This window comes from Rhinopithecus roxellana, chromosome 11, assembly GCF_007565055.1.
Source record: "Rhinopithecus roxellana isolate Shanxi Qingling chromosome 11, ASM756505v1, whole genome shotgun sequence".
Lineage (NCBI taxonomy): Eukaryota > Metazoa > Chordata > Mammalia > Primates > Cercopithecidae > Rhinopithecus > Rhinopithecus roxellana.
The window spans coordinates 139242054-139257949 of NC_044559.1; the positions used below are offsets into that span (position 1 = coordinate 139242054).

General features: G+C 46.3%; 1 long non-coding RNA gene across 1 annotated transcript in view; it reads left to right on the top strand.

Annotated features, from left to right (window-relative positions):
- Nucleotides 1-2759: 2759 nt before the first annotated feature.
- LOC104671924 overlaps nt 2760-15896 on the top strand; it is a 36042-nt gene continuing 22905 nt past the window's right edge. Inside the window, exons 1-3 of the long non-coding RNA XR_749337.2 lie at nt 2760-3771; nt 5229-5277; nt 10555-10737. This is a non-coding gene — a long non-coding RNA (uncharacterized LOC104671924). The remainder of the gene's footprint in view (nt 3772-5228; nt 5278-10554; nt 10738-15896) is intronic.

A 15896-nucleotide genomic window follows, 5' to 3' on the forward strand; every position in this document is an offset into this window, starting at 1 on the left:
TGGCAGTCACCTAGTTAGGGCGACCAGAGCGAGCAAATAAAACACAAGATGCCCAGATAAATTTGAATTTTAGATAAACAGTAAATTTTTCAGTTGTGCTACACAAAGGAAAATATTAAAATTCTCTGCTGTGGAAGCAAATATAAAACTAGCTAGAAGAGGGAAAGTGTGGTGACTCATGCTTGTAATCCCAACATTTGGGAGATTGAGGTGGGAGGATTGTTTGAGTCCAGGAGTTTGAGAGCAGCCTGGGCAACATAGTGAGACCCCATATCTAAAAAAAAAAAATTAGCTGGTGTGGTGGCATGTCCCTGTAGTCCCAGCTACTCAGGAGGCTAAGCCAGGAGGATTGTTTGAGCCCAGGAGGTAGAGGCTGCAGTGAGCTGTGATCATGCCACTGCACTCTAGCTTATGTGGCAAAGTGAGACCCTGTCTCAAAACAAACAAACAAAACAAAACAAAACAAAAATACAAAAAACAAGAGAAAGAAAAAGAAAACAGAATGTAAGAAAGAAGAGAGAGAGAAGTCACAGTTACCATTGTTAGTGGGAGCTGACTAGGTAGAAAACTCCAGGTTGGCTAACCTCCCCTCAGCTTTGCCAAGAGACCAGTCTATGCCATGGCCAGCGATGTATCCAGCCCCAAGGTGCAGACAGGTGATTGGGCTGGGGAGAGTGTGGATGACCAAGTCTGATTCTTCCTCCCTTCAGGACCCACTACAGAAATGAACAGTGGGGGACTCCAGTCCTCACCCTGGAGCCAAGATGGCAAGGTGACAGCATGTCATAACAGCTGTTCAGAGCTGGGACCCAGGGATCAAGTTGAGCTGCACACCAACTGGGGTGCTGTGGGCAAGCAATCCCTTAGTATACCTAAGGCAGATAAGAGAAGGAGTTAACCACTAAAGATGTTGTAAGGATTAAATTAGTTAATGTAGGGAAAGGTATTAGTTAAATTCCTGGCCCACAGTATCTATTTTATTTGAATTCCTAAGAAAATATAGTATCTGTGTGTCTACTTCGTCGACCAGACTGTATTGCAGATGGCTTAAGACCAGGCAGCAAATTTGAGGTGGAGCCATGGTTATCAGAATGGCTGCCCAGACCACAAAGCTGATTTATCTCAATCATAACAGCAGCAGATTCCTGTTATTGTAATGAATCACAGCATGTATGCACACAGATGCAGGCACCGGGGTTCAGAGGGCCGGGTTGTATGGGGAGGGTAACGAAAAACAGACGCTTGCAGGGCCCTAACAATGTGTGTAGCAACTAAACCTGCAGCCTACTTACACAAAACAGGCCATAATAAAATCCAGTTTCAAAATGGAATATTTTTCCTAAATGATAAGGTATTGCATATGGTTCTTTTCCCATTGTGTAGTAATTCCTTCTAAAGTAAACGTTTTAAAGATTTTAACTGAGGTTGGAAAACTAAAACTTGCCTCAGTATAAAAATGTCGAAGCCATCTGCTAGAAAATCACAGCTCTGCGATATAAAACACCCAGAACTGTGTTGCTCAAACTAATTTAATCACAAAATACCATTTCCTTGATCCGAAGGGAAACATTTCTACTTGGCCACTAGAGCTTTCTGGAGAAAGACACTTATATTTGCAGTATGGTATATTAGTAATTTTGAATTTCAAAGAGAAAACAGAGCAGGGATTTTGGCAAACAAATGTTGAAAGAGTAACTTCAATTCTTTGCAGATGATTTTGATAGAAAAGTTTTTGTTAAAACAACTGACAGACACTGAGAAACATGCCATCAGTTTGAAGGAAAGTAATTGAGTTGTGCTGTTTGCATTTTATTTTGCACACATTTAACAATTGAAAGTTTTTCTGTACTATGAGACCAAAACCCCCCAAACACCAATGCAATGGCAGAAAGCTGAGAGTCAAATCAGGCAGCACACATATGAACACTGCGTTCACATGATGAGGACCACATTTCTGAGACGTTTTCTGAAAAGAACCTGTATATGTGTGTGCGTGTGTATATATTCTTCTTTTTTCCTGCCAGAATTTTTTGTTGAATGTTCAAGTTAGTTCTGGAAAATAGGTTCCAATATTGCTCCATTCATTGGCATAGGTTGACTTTATTAATTGGCAGCTGTTTTCTCAGACAGTTTTGCATAAAATGGTGCTCAGCGAACAAGTAGGGTTTTAAACATGACACAGTCCTGTATTTGAGAATGTTTATGTTATATATGTGCCTATTAATTTAGTAGTTATGAGTTTAATAATAACTTTGAGTTCTTTAGACATGGATCCTCATATATATTAATAAAATCAGCTGTGTGCCTTAACCAACAGTCAGCATATTTTTAAAAATGGGCCTCTGAATTGAAAATTTAAAAAAAACCCTTCAGCATCCTATTAGGATTGATTAGCCCACAGGAGGGTAATCCTGGTAAGCAAATGTAACCAAGATTCTCCTTCCCCAGTGATTCCAAGTGCAGCCGGGCTCTCCTGGTCAGGTGCTTCCTTTACTCAAATTTCCCCGATCTGTTCTAGATCCTAATACCACCCTCTGTGTCAAACTGTGAATGCATCTTCAGTATCAGGGCTCAGGACTTGGAGCTGGGATTTTGCTGACATGGTCTTTTCTCTGGTTGTCACCTTCCATTTCTTTTTTGGTTTGCCTTTCATTTTAATGCCAGATTTTCTAAGTGTAAGAAAGGAGGGTGGAGAGTGGGCAGAAGTCATTGTTTCCATCATGAAAGTCAACATCAGTATTTCCTGTCCTGGGGACAAACCAGTGCCTCATGTTTCTGGAAACGCTGCAGCATTTGACTTCAATTTTAACCTGGATAACGCCAAAGCTTTTCCTCAAATTCGCCACAGGAGTAAGCTCACAGATGCTCTGATTTTGTTTATCGTTGCTCTTCCTTAATATCTCTCGCACAGGTGCCGTTGACCTTTAGATGGGCTGTACAGTGTGGGGTTTGGTGCCATGGATCTGCTTCTCCAGGGACCAGGATCTTGAGATCTTCAGGCTGGGTTTCCATGGAGGCATGGAGCTGCTTTTCCTCCTTCATAACTGCACTCAAAACAGCCCTGTTGCTCTACAATGGAGACTTGGGCAACTCCTACTGGCACAGATTTGTTCACCTCAGGGGAAATTCAGATAGAAGCAAGCTGCAGGCAGTTTCACCTCTAACTCCATGGGTTCTCAACTGGTAATGTCCTCTTATGGATGTTAGGCCACGAGGTCAATCCTGTAGCAATCTAAGGCTGAGAAGAATTAATCTTCTGGAAAATTCCAAGAATACATCTTAGGGAAACTGGCTCTACCTTTATGACTTGGATAACACAAAGATACGCTTTTCATGTTGGACTAGAACTCAGAGTATTGGCCAATGGATGTGTTTTCTTAAACTATCCCAGTGGGTTCACCATACAGATGAAGATTCTGAGATTCAAGACGCAAGACTGAAAAAGATCATTATTTTTATTATTTTAGTCTGATGCACAAAATGGTATCTACTGAATAGGCAGTAGGTAGATTAAAAATCTACCTATTTTTAATAGGTAGCTTATATATATTAGCAAAAGTGAACACTTTGTCTTTTAGATCTATTCCAGTTTTTCAGTAGCTGTAGACTTAAGTGCTAACTTTTAGCCCATAGGATAAGAAGAAACCAAGCCTAAAAGTAGGCCAGCACCAGGATTCAGGCCTCAGACTTCAAGCCAAGGGTTCATCATCTTCAATCATGCACGAATTTTTGCATAGCGCCAGAGGAAACTGCCTGTACTTACTGTTGTAGGTAAGACAAACCTTTGCTTATTTTTACTTCTCATGAATAAATAGTTGTAAGAAGAACTGCTGAAACAAAGGGCATTAATGAGCTTTTGCTACATATAAATAGCGAGTGTGAACCAGCAGTGTGGCGGAAGAACAGTTTCCCCTCAGCCACAGCAGGACTATGAGATGTTCTCCAATGAGCTCATCTTGTCAATAATGTGTAGACCTTGATGTTCTTTTTAAATATGTGCTGATTTTATTACAAGTGAACCTGTGCTTGTTTTTTCCTTTATGCATATTCACTGTCTTTATACCTTTCCTTTCCCCCCACGAACTTTCTGCTCATATCTTTGCCCGTTTGGAGGGAATAGTCTATTTTTCTTATAGGATTATGAAATTTTTAATGTAATGATAATGCTAAGATTTTTTGACATGTACTTTATATTTTCCCAGTTCATTATGCATATTTAAATGTTTCACTAATATTTAAAAACATACATCTTTTCTTAAATTTTCCATAGTTTTATCTCTTAGCCATTATGCTTTTGCTTTCTGTGGTATATTCCTTGGGAGTCTCTCACTGAGACCCTTCTCTTTCTCTAAGTTGGTAACTTTATCTCCCGTGATGAGAAAGCTTTTCAAAGGGAGAGCGTGACCATTTCCATATAAAGTACGATGTTGCTTTGGTGTTTAAGATTCTATTCCTGGGTGTCATTACTTCTTTTTAAATTTAACTTTGTTATGGAAAATATTAAGCATATGTAGAAGTAGAACAAATAATCTAATGAAACCTCACTTGTTCATATCCTAGCTTCAATAATGATCAGCACTTAGCTATTCTTACTTCATCTACCCCTTTACTCTGTGTTTTATTTTTCCTGGAGTATTTTGAAGCAAGTTCTAGAAGTATACACACACATACACACACACACACACATACACACCATATTGGTATTGGTGTATATATATAATATGTATGTTTTATATATATAATGTGTATAATACACACACACACACACACACACACACACCCTGGAATACTACTCAGCCATAAAAAAGAATGAAATCATGTCTTTTGCAGTAACATGTACAGAACTGGAGGCCATTATCTCAAGTGAAACAACCCAGAAGCAGAAAGTCAAATACTGTGTGTTCTCATTTATAAGTGGGAGCTAAATAATGTGTTCACATGGACATAGAGTGTGGAATAACAGACATTGGAGACTCAGAAAGGGGAGAGGTTGGGAGGGCAAGGGGGGGTGAGAAATTACTTAACAGGTACAATGTATACTAATCAAGTGATGATTACACCAAAAGCCCAGGCCTCACGACTATGAAATCTATCCACATAACAAAACTGTACTTGTACCCCCCAAATCTACAAAACTAAAAAAAGAAAAAAGGTGTAGAATGGAATAGTATACTACAGTCATCATAAATGAAATTCAGCTAAATATAAAAATCATTGTCCTTTTGCAGGTGCTTTGCTGGATTCAGGATGCAGACAAGGTCCACGCACTGTGGTTGGGTGATGTGTCTCTTAGGTCTCTTTTAATCTGTAATACATCTCCCTGTTTTTTAAAAATGCATTTATTTGTTGAAAAAACTTAGTCATGGGTCATTTTTCTGTAGAGTGGATTATGTTCTGGGTTTAGCTAAATGCCCTCTTCTTGAAGATTTATCTTCCATGCCTCTTGCAGGTGGTTAATATCCAATGCTTGATTAAACTCACATTTTTTTATTTTTTATTTTTTTGTAGAGCCACTTTGTATGAATGCTATTCACTTCCTGTTGTACCTTCATCACATCAGGAAGCAACAATGTCTCGCTTTTAATGTTGTTAAGATTGGTGAGTTTGGGTGTCAAGGACCCAGGAGTCACCAATACTCTACATCTCCATTGACAATTTTCTCCAGAATTCAGAGTCGGTGGTGAGCATAATGGTTGGGAGTGCTGGGTTGGAGTCACTCTTCAGTTTGAGTAACAGTTCTGAAAGTCACTTGTCATGCCTGAGCTAGGTTGCTCAAGCCCTCAGACCTTTCAGGGCTGACTCAGCTTTAGGAGTGGACACTCCATTTTGTGTGTGGGACTGTTGCTTGAGTGGGATGAGTTGTGTGAGCTGGGCTTTGGCCCAGTCTTGGAAGAGTGGTAGCTGTGATTTAGTGGCATTTGTTTCAAGCAGATGGAATTTGTTTAGATGACCCTAAAGGTCTTTCCAAATCTGATGTACTAGGATGAATTATCAGACAGCTCCTATAGCTGGGTTACCACATATTACGGGTAAATCTGGGGGTAGAAGAGCTCATCATTCAGTTGTAATAGTTCAATAGAGATGACAGTTCTGCCAGATTTGGGTCCTGTGGGCAGAGCTGAGAGGTCTGTAAATTCACATTCACTCTTCAAGCCCTGGTTTATAGCAGCCAGCCAAGTGTGTCACTAAGATGAAGATAGATTATAATGACTACATTTTGGTAATTCATTTACTTTACTGAAATCAGTGCTCAGTCATGTTACAGGCGAGACTCCATCTGGTTCCCATCAATGACAGAGGGAGCACCATGTTTGGACAGAGGGGCTGCATCTATGTTGATGCAGGAAAAGCTGCGTGGCTTATCCAGCAAATCATGGTGTAGACCACCAGCTGGGCCAGTCCGGGTCCAAGTCAGCTGGGTGACTCTATCCTACCGTTCATTCACTTCTGCATTCGACAAGTACTGTGGACACCTGCTGTGTGCCAGGCACTGCTTGAGGTGCTAGGGGGAGATCAGGGAGCAACAAAAAATTCCCTGCCCTCCTGCAGCTGATGCATATTCCAACTGAGGGGTGGGAGTGTAGCCAACAAACAATGGACATAATCCCCAAATCATAGAGCAAGACATAGGTGATGCAAATCATGGCAAAGAAAGCATTGTGCAGACTGAGGGGTTTCTTGTTTCCTGAGAAGGATGTGGATTGCAATTTAAGGTGGAATGGGGGTTGGTCTGAGAAGTGAGCCTGGCTGACAAGATCAGGCAGGAAATGTCTCCTTCATACCCCGCCTGCCCAGTAGACCACCTGCTTGGCACTGATCTGGGCCTTCGTGCAACCACCGAGCACAGGAGGGCCATTGCTGCTTGGCATTGCCACCATGGATGCCTGGATCACGGTGCTGCCGGTCCCTCTGCTGCCTCCTCTCTGTGTCCCCTCATTGGTCCTGAGCTCCATTCCTTCCTGGGTCGTCTTCAGGCCATGATTTGCATGTTGGCTCTCTTTGGGGCCCATGGTGCTTCATTTATTCCCAAAGGTACCTTCTCCTTCCTATTCTGATTGAGACTAAAAGACCTCCTGATACCATTGCTTTGCCAGGACAATATTACTTCCCAGGGAAGACTCTACTGGCACATTTTAGGCTTTTCTGGAAGAACACCATATCATCATCATCACCATCATCATCAGATCTTCCCCAAGCCCCATCTGGGGGGTCTCATGGGAGCCACATATGAACTTGGTTAGGGACCTCTCCTGAGCCTGGACTGATGGCTGGCCCAGCCCAGGCTTTTGTTTGCCACAGGAAGAGAGCTTTGTGCAAACCCTTGTTTAACCTGGCCTTCTCTCTTTAGAAAGAGAATGTTCACCAGATGAATCATGCCTAACGTGCTCGCTGGAGCCAGAGGACTTTGGCTCCCAGGCTGTTTACTGCAGCTCAGACTTTGTCCCGTAAGCGTTCTTAGGAAATGACAATGGACAGAAAATTGTCATTGTTTTTGCTGGAAAGAAAAAAAAAGGTTGAATAGTTTCCCTGGCTCAGGCTAGCTGGTGGCAACCCTGGCCCCAGCATGCTCCTCAGTTGCCCACTCTCCCCAGCAGGGCCAGTGTGCCCTCGCCTGTCCACACTGCTCTGCGACCAGGTGCTCTGCTGTGCCCTTGCTCGGGGGCTGACTGTGCACAAGGTGACGCGTGGTATGTGTCGATGTCCGACAGGCTCACATGGGCAGGGCTGTGCTGTGGCTGTGCTGGGAGCCCTCACCTGGTCTCTCTGCTGACTTCTTCCCCCCCTGCCTGCCTTGGGTGGGAGGACACCTGGCCTTCCTAGTCCTAGGCAGGGTGGACTTAGAGAGGCAGAGCGTGCTGCAGGCAGGGTCTGTGTTTGGGTTTTGGCAGCCTGGATGAAATACCAGCTCTGACACCTCTCAGCTATATGTCAGTGGCCCAGTCCCTTGACCCATCTTGAGTTACAGTACCCACTTTGCTCTGTTTCTGGACCTCAGATATGGCACTTTTAGTCTCTCTCCCCTTTGTGACATTAGAGGAAATCTCTAAGACATCATGGAGTTGCCATTGAGCTTGCCTTCCCGCCTGCACAAGCAGGTCCTGAGGCAGCTTCCTGCAGCCCCGCAGATCCTGCAGCATCTTCAGGGCTCAGAAGCCTCTGTGTCTGACTCTGGCTCAAATGTAATTGCAGCTCTAGAGGAAGCGACCCACACCACAGGGAAGCGAGGAGGCTGGGGGTCGTGTCCAGGCATGCCCACAGCAGAGACTGGGAGAGCCACCATGGCAGCAGCGACAGAGCCAGGGAAAAATGCCATCCTATGATACGCAGTCCTGTCTTTAACCCAAATGATGTGTCTGCAGAAACTGGTTGCATTTGCTACTTTGACAGATGGACAATGTTTCAGTGTCTTAATTAGCATGTCGGGTAATCACTGCCATTAATCTTGTTCTTTTTTTCACATTCATTGGCCATTTTGACTTCTCCATACCCATCTTTCTTATTGAAAAACATGATAGGAAACTTTTACTTATTAGATAAATTATGAAGACCTAATGCATGGCATGGTGACTATAGTTAATAATGCTGCACTATATCCTTGAAATTTGCTAATAGAGTAGATTTCAAGTATTCTTACAAAAAATGTGGTGATGGATATGGTGATTAGCTTGTTCTTGGTAATCTCACAATGCATGTTTATATCAAAATAAGACCTTGTACACCTTAAATACTCAATTTTTATTTTTTAGTTATACTTCAATAAAGCTCAGAAAACACACACACACACACATATTCACACACACAAATAGTAGTGGCCAAAGCAGACAACTGAAGAATTCCCTTGGCAGCCTGCGCTGAGCCCTAGGGTTGTTCGTGTTCCCAGCCCTCTCTCCATCCTCAGATGGTGTGGTCCTGAGCTGCTGCCCCTCTGCCCTCCTCCTCTGTCTCCATCCCTTTCCATTTGGCTCCTACTCCTACATACGAGTGGAAACTGTGCCCTCCAAACCCAGGGGACTGCAGAAGCCTTGCTCTGCATCTGCCCGCAAACCCATGGTGTAAGCAGTCTCTTTGCCCTTCTCTACAGGGGCTCCATTCCTCATCCATCCTTTTCTCCGTGTCTCCTGGTCACTCCTGCTGTCCACTATCCTTTCCTCTTGGGCTCTGTGTTCCCACAGCCCCTCTGTGCATTCCACACGTGTCCCCTGAGTGAACTTTGCAGTCCCTGCCGGCCCCACACCCACTTGCCCTGTGTCTTGAGCACAGGTCTTCAGGTAACAGTGACTGGTGGGTGTCTCCACATTGTGACATTCTATTGGAACCTGAAACAGCTGCCCCTGACAACGGCTCAGCAGAGAATCCCTGGCCATCCAGCTCTGACAGGGGCATGGATTCTGCTTCTCCTTCCTGCCAGTCTCCTAGTCTCCTAGTTGTCTGTGCCTTCACCCCGTAGTGGCCCATTCAACCACTAAGTCCAGCTGCTCTCCTTTCCTGTGGAGTCACCCCCTAATTCAGTTCCCGCGAGCTTAGTGGCTGTGATTTGATCATTCCCATCCATTCTTGGACTGCTCCAACCGTTGTCCTACACTGCCTTATTTCTTACAAGATGGTAGTATTAACGCAGAGAATGAAATTCCTAGCTTTTTCTCCTTTCAAGCCACCATGATCTTCCCAAGCACAGCTCCAATCCTACTTCTCACATATTCAAAAGCGTTAACATTTCCTCACTCACCCCAATTGTTTTCACATGCAACCCAGTGTCCCTACAGTCTGTCGCCTACTGACTTTTCAGCATTTTCGGGATGATCTCTCCTTAAAACCATTGGAGTTCTCTTGTTGTCTCTCTTTTCCAGGGTCTCAGCAACTTTTGTCATTGCTAAAGATTCCCTCCTTCTGACACACCATCTTGGCCTACAGGCCCCATTCTCTCCTGGTTCTGTGCACTGCACACGGCTATTGCCCATGGGGTGCAACTGTGACTCAGTTCTGGCTGTCACTCTTTCTCACGCGGAGCTCTCCTCTGGCCGCCTCATTCAGGAGCTTGGCTTCGTGAACTCCCGTGTACAGCTGACATAGACACTGAAATCTCCTTCTAGAGCTTTCTCCTCAGCTCCAGAAACACACAGCCAGCTGCCTTCCTGAAGCTCCCATGTAGATGGCACCGGGATCTTGACATAATAAAAACAGAACCTGAATCTGGAGCTCCAAGTCACACCTTGTTCCTGTGGTCCTCCTGTTAGGATATTGCCGTGGAGACAGCAAACCCTCATCTACCCCAAATGCAGTCTGTCCCTGCTGATTCTGTCTGTCAGGTGGTCTCAGATACATCCGCCTTTATCCACAGCCAGCATCTCATTTGGAGCTGCAGCAGCCCTCTCGAGACTGCCTGGTGGAAATGGCCAGGATGCCTCTCTGTGCTGGTCCTGCAACTTGCAGGCCTCTCCCTGCACTGCTTCTGGCCAGTGTGACCTTTTTCAAAGCTTCACTGTGCCGCTGTCCTGCCTAAAATCCTTCAATGGCTCTACATGCTTCACGTGCCTTTTTTTTTTTTTTTTCCAGATCAATGACTAGATCTTTACCTGGTCCACAGTCCTCCCCATTCTGGCTGCAACCTCTCATGAGGCTGAGCTCACCATGAACCCCTGCTCTAGGCATCTGCATGGTGCTCTGTTTGCCCCTATGACTGTCTGCCCCCTCTTTGACCTGTTGGCATGTGCTTATCCTCCAGACCTCAGTCCAAAGGTGAGCTCCTCACAGAATCTTTGGCAGTGTCCCCAGGGCCAGGGGCAGGGGGCAGGGGCAGGTGCATGTTCTCTCCTTTGAGGCACCTCCCACAGTGTTCATTTGCATGACTTGTGTGATTATTTGGTGGACGAAAGTTTTCCCAGTGCTTGTGGGAGTCATGCCTCTTTCTCCTGAACCACTAGTTGGGAGAATACACTTCCCTTCTTCCAGCACAGCTTTGACATCACATAGGTACCATTTGGTGGTCTTCACAAGTCACTGGGTTTTGATAAACACCCTTCACCATGAGGAAAATGAGAGTTGGATGACTTAAGAATCACCCCAAATCAGGCGGAAAAACTGGATGCTTCTGGTCACAGGCCAGCAGGTCTTGGTGCCTTCAGATCCTTAGAGTGTCCTAATTTGGCTACAGTTTTCTGTCTGCAGAAAGGCCCCAAAGGGATGATGCCAGGCTGGGCCCTCATCCCGGGCCCTCATTGTGCCTGATTCACCCAGAGGAAGCCTTGTGTGGACACGGCTACCCTCTGGAGAGATTTCAGGCCTTTGGGAACAGAGTAGGGTTCCTGCCTTTGTAACGAGCAAGTTCTCGGCTCCCTTCTGCCCTGTTTACCACCTTCCCTCTGTTTCTGTGGCTTCCTTATTTGCTAGTTCCTGGGCCTGGTGGACCCTATCATGACCTATTTTTCTCAGTGCATTCTGTCCTGCATCCTTACCACAGCTGTACCTGGCCCCAGACCCCCTCCTCCTAGCTGGTGGGCGGCTGGGTAGGTTTCCTCTCCTAACCCATCAGGGCCTCACCTCTGGAGGCAATTACTGCCTGGCCCGTGAAAATATACAAGGAGACTTGAAGAGGTGTCGTGTTACAACCTTCATATTTTGCCAGCAATAAATCCAGCTCTTTCCTCTTGGGTGGACTCTCAACTCTATAAATTAAGAGTCTATTTTTAAGGAGGAAGATTTCATAGGCCCCGAGGTTCTGTATGACCTGCTCACATTTCAAGGGTTGACCTGAAAGCTGGAGGCTTTCAGAATCACAGGAAGTCATGCCCAGAGATCTGTGACTTTAGGATCCATGTTCCACTCACAGCCCTCCTACCTCTCGTGTACTTTACATCAGCTGGGACCTCAGGACCTCTCTGGTTTCCACCCTGTGCTCTGGCCTTGGCTGTCCGACCTCACCCATCCCTGGATTCTGCTTTTCTCTTCATCGAGTCTCCCATAATCTTTCCTGGAAACACACCACAGGCCTAGCAGGGCTTGCTGTGGGAGCAGCTTCCTTGGCTGCCTTGAAATCTGCATTTTTATCTCTTTCTGGTGAGTCTTATGTCCAGTAAGATTCAAAAACGTTCTATATGCTAGGTTTTGGGGATCTGAGCTCCATTTCCCAAAGTCCTGGCTTTAGCTTGCTTTTTATTTCAAACTCTATCCTTGTGGGTGCTTCCCCATCACCTATCTGCAAAATAGTCCTAAATGCATCCAGGGAGTGGCCCACCCCTGCCCCTCTGCCATAAGCCCCCTCCCAGGCACCCCTGCTGGCCTGACCCAGAGTGTGCTGTCCTGCTGGCTACCCCTTGGTGGTTTGGTGTTGCTGGAGAGGAATTTTTTAGGTAGTTCATAAAAAGAGATGTTGTCTGGAGTGTGCCTAAAGTCCTAATGAGAAGACAGAGACAGCATATAGTTGACATGGAGTTGTGGGGGAGGCGTCAGAGGTGGGCGTCCGGCAGAGGGAAGAGGCAGTGGGTTGAGGAGGTGGCTCAGAGCAGACAGGGCAGGCTGGCAAGTGTGCTTGGTGTGGAGCATGGTCCTTGTCCCAGAATCAGGGCTAGGCACCTAGGCAAGGTGGCACCTTAGGGCCCTGTCTGGCCAGAGTCCACCTATCCACATCTGCCCCCGCCCAGCCTCCTCCATGGCCTCAGGCTTTCTAGAAGGAAGCAGAGTTAACATTTCAGGTGCTGGAGGGGCTGTGGCCAGACTGAGACAGATAGGTTTCGGGGGTGGATGCTCAGAGGCATCCCCTCCCTGTTCTGTTCATTGAGTAAGGGGACCTGCAGCTGAGGATACCCTTAGGTAGGCCAGGCAGAGACTCCAGTCCCTGACCAGTCATTCTTGTGCCTCTCCTTGGACATTACCCAGCTCAGAGCCCTGGGTCTGAGGGGAAGTTTCCTGGGAGCTTGGTCTCCTGGGAGAAGGCCCCATCATGAGCCTGTCTCCTCATGGACCACAGAGCCTGGGTGGTGGCCCTGGTGGGGAGCACCAATTCAAGGGGCCAGGAGGCAGCGTGTGTTGCGGCCTTCCCATTTGAGAACACAGACTCACACTATTTTGTTTGTTTCATGGATAGAGTGTCTGGAGACCCAGCATTTCAGAGCACAGGAAACAGACCTTTCCCTGAGTCAGGTGGAGCCCGGGACAGCGCTCCTGGGATGACAGGTGGAGAGCACAGAACCCCACACCAGCCCGCAGTGGCTGAGGAGACTGGGTTTTGCACAGGCACAGCTCCAGAATGGATCTCTGGTGTGTGTGGGAGGAGGAGGTGAAGGAGTGGGGGGCTCACTTTGGCTCACCTCTGCAGGAGGCTCAGCTGGATCCTGGCTGGTATTACTGTGAAACAGGCAAGGAACACTGCCATCAATTGCTGTGCTTGCTCAACCACCTTCTACTCTCTGTAAGGACAAGGCCCTTGGTGATCACACTTGGATGGGCATCAGACTCACATGGGAGCTCTGAGAAATCCCCAGGCCCGAGTCCCACCCACTCTAAGGAACCTGGGGCTCTGTGGTCCTTATGATCCTCCCAGGTGATGTGGACACACATCAAAGTCTGAGAACCACTGGCTGGATGACACGGAGTGTGTGGGGACAGGATGCTTGCCTGTGTGGATAGAATTGCTATCAGGCTAGCTGGAGGAGCCATAGACTCCAGTCTCTGTAAGGCCTGACCCAGAATTTTCCACCCCGGCTGCCTGTTAAAATCAGCTGAGAAGTTCAAATAATAAAGATGCCTGACCCCTCCCCAGATATTCTGCTTTCACTGGTCTGTGGTGGGGCCAGGCCTCAGTACTGCTGAAGCTCTCTAGGTCTTTTTAATGCGCCGTCCTGGATCTTGAAAACTCTCAACCCACATGCACACTCATTTTTATGTTGGTTTTAGACTGTCTTTGCTTACAGGGGATACTTGGAAAGGCTACTCCATACATTGCTAGGCCCACATTTTGAGACTGAGAACCAGAAATCTTGGGGATGGTGACCATGCTCCACCTATGTGCATCGGGGGAAGGGTCTGTCATGGTTGGAATAGGATGTTTCTTACCTATTGGATTTTACTTTCAGGTCAGTGCCATTGTGTACACACACACACACAAACACACACACACACACGCACGCCAGAGGGGGAGATCGATTTGCATAAAGGGACTAACTTCTAGGGAGCCTTGTCAAAGGGCTGAGAACATGCACCTGCTTCAGGGGGAGGGTGGTGGGTGGGGTGGCTTGACTCATTTTGTTTTTGTCACCCTCTTACTTGAGGGGTGACCGCCTCCCCAGGTCTGCGCCTAAAGGACCTGGGGAAAATGCATTTGGGAGCCACGGTCACAGAGAGCTGCTGTTGTCAGAAACAATCCTCAGGCCTCTGCAACCTGTTATTGTGCATGTTCATTCCCAAGGGCTCAGCCCCTGAGGAGTTGTAGGAGAACAAAGGCAGCAGTGCTTGCCATGTGAGGCAAACGTGCTTCTAAACCACAGAGGATGGGCGCTCCGCGGGGGCCGCCTAGAGCTGCCAACTGCCCGGCCCCACTGGAGACTCGGGGCTCTGCACACGCTGCTGGCCTGCTCTGATCTTCCCCTGGGGCCACGCCCTCGGCATTTCCACTCAAGTGGACTCCCTTCCTTTACTGGCCTCAGAGTTGAGAGGAGAGTGCAAGGCTGACCAGAGAGCAGGAGGACAACATCCCAAGGTCACCTAGTGCCAGGGAGGGCTGTACCACAGGACAGGGTGAACACGGAGTCCTACACTGGCTGAGCCCGCAGAGGGGTGCCCATACGCAAAGCTCTTCTCACATGGCCTTATCTTTTCACACACAGGTCCTGTGGGGACATTGCGATTTCCATAAGTGACAGCTCAGGAGGATGGGAGAGTAGAGTTCGACTTTGAGCTTAAAATAATTAAATAAACCAAACACACCAAATACACACAAAAAACGTGCACTTTCCCCAGACAGTCCCCATTTCTGAGATGCTGTTGGATGCTGCAGGCTGCCTGGCAGAATATGACATGGTGACAAGGTATGCTCTGGGGAAATCCAAGCGATTCCAGCTTTCCACCTGGACCCTGTCTCAGCATTCACTGCCTCCAGGACAGTGGCTGGAGTACAGGGGGCAGCGGCCAGGGCACCTGACTTCACTGGGCTCTGCTGCCTCCACATTTGCAGCCTCAGAGCAGAGAACTGCCTGCCTTCCACCCCACCCTGCCAGGAGGGCTGCAGCTGAGATAGCTGCTGAGCGTCACCATGTGCTCCCTTCCCAGGACACCGATGGGGAGAGCTTTTTTTTTCTTTTTTTTTTTTTTTTAAATGATACCATTTATTTTTTGTTAAAGCAAGAAACCATGTCATTATAACAATCTGCTACTGAGAATGGTTCTCACAAAGGTATCATCCAGTAAATATTTTCTCCTGAAACAAGAATATGTATTGAATAAATATAGAATGAAGTTTAATTTATGTTAGATTTTTGTAAAGTTTATATCTCTTCAAATCCACATGTGGCCGTGATATTACTATAGAATCTCAAATCATTACGAAAAATTACAAACTCCATTTATGTAAGCAGATTTGAATGTAGTTCAACTTGTTTTGTTAAAGTCATATTCGATATAGAAGGAAGGTTATTTTCAGGGTTCATCACCCACCTACTCTTTAAAGACAAATATTACTCAAATGTTCTCCACCAGGCAGACTTAAGAAGAACACAAATGCAGTCTTTAATTTCAATATTCAATATCAATTATCTTAGTTCGTGAATTTAAATCAATAATGGTTTAATTTAAGCATTCTCTTTTTGCCATTGTAGGATAAACGTGACCATTGTTGCTTCTGAACATTTCTTGGCCAGAGAATGAATCGCTTTGTTTTTCGACTTCCAGCTCTCCCAAGCTGCTAT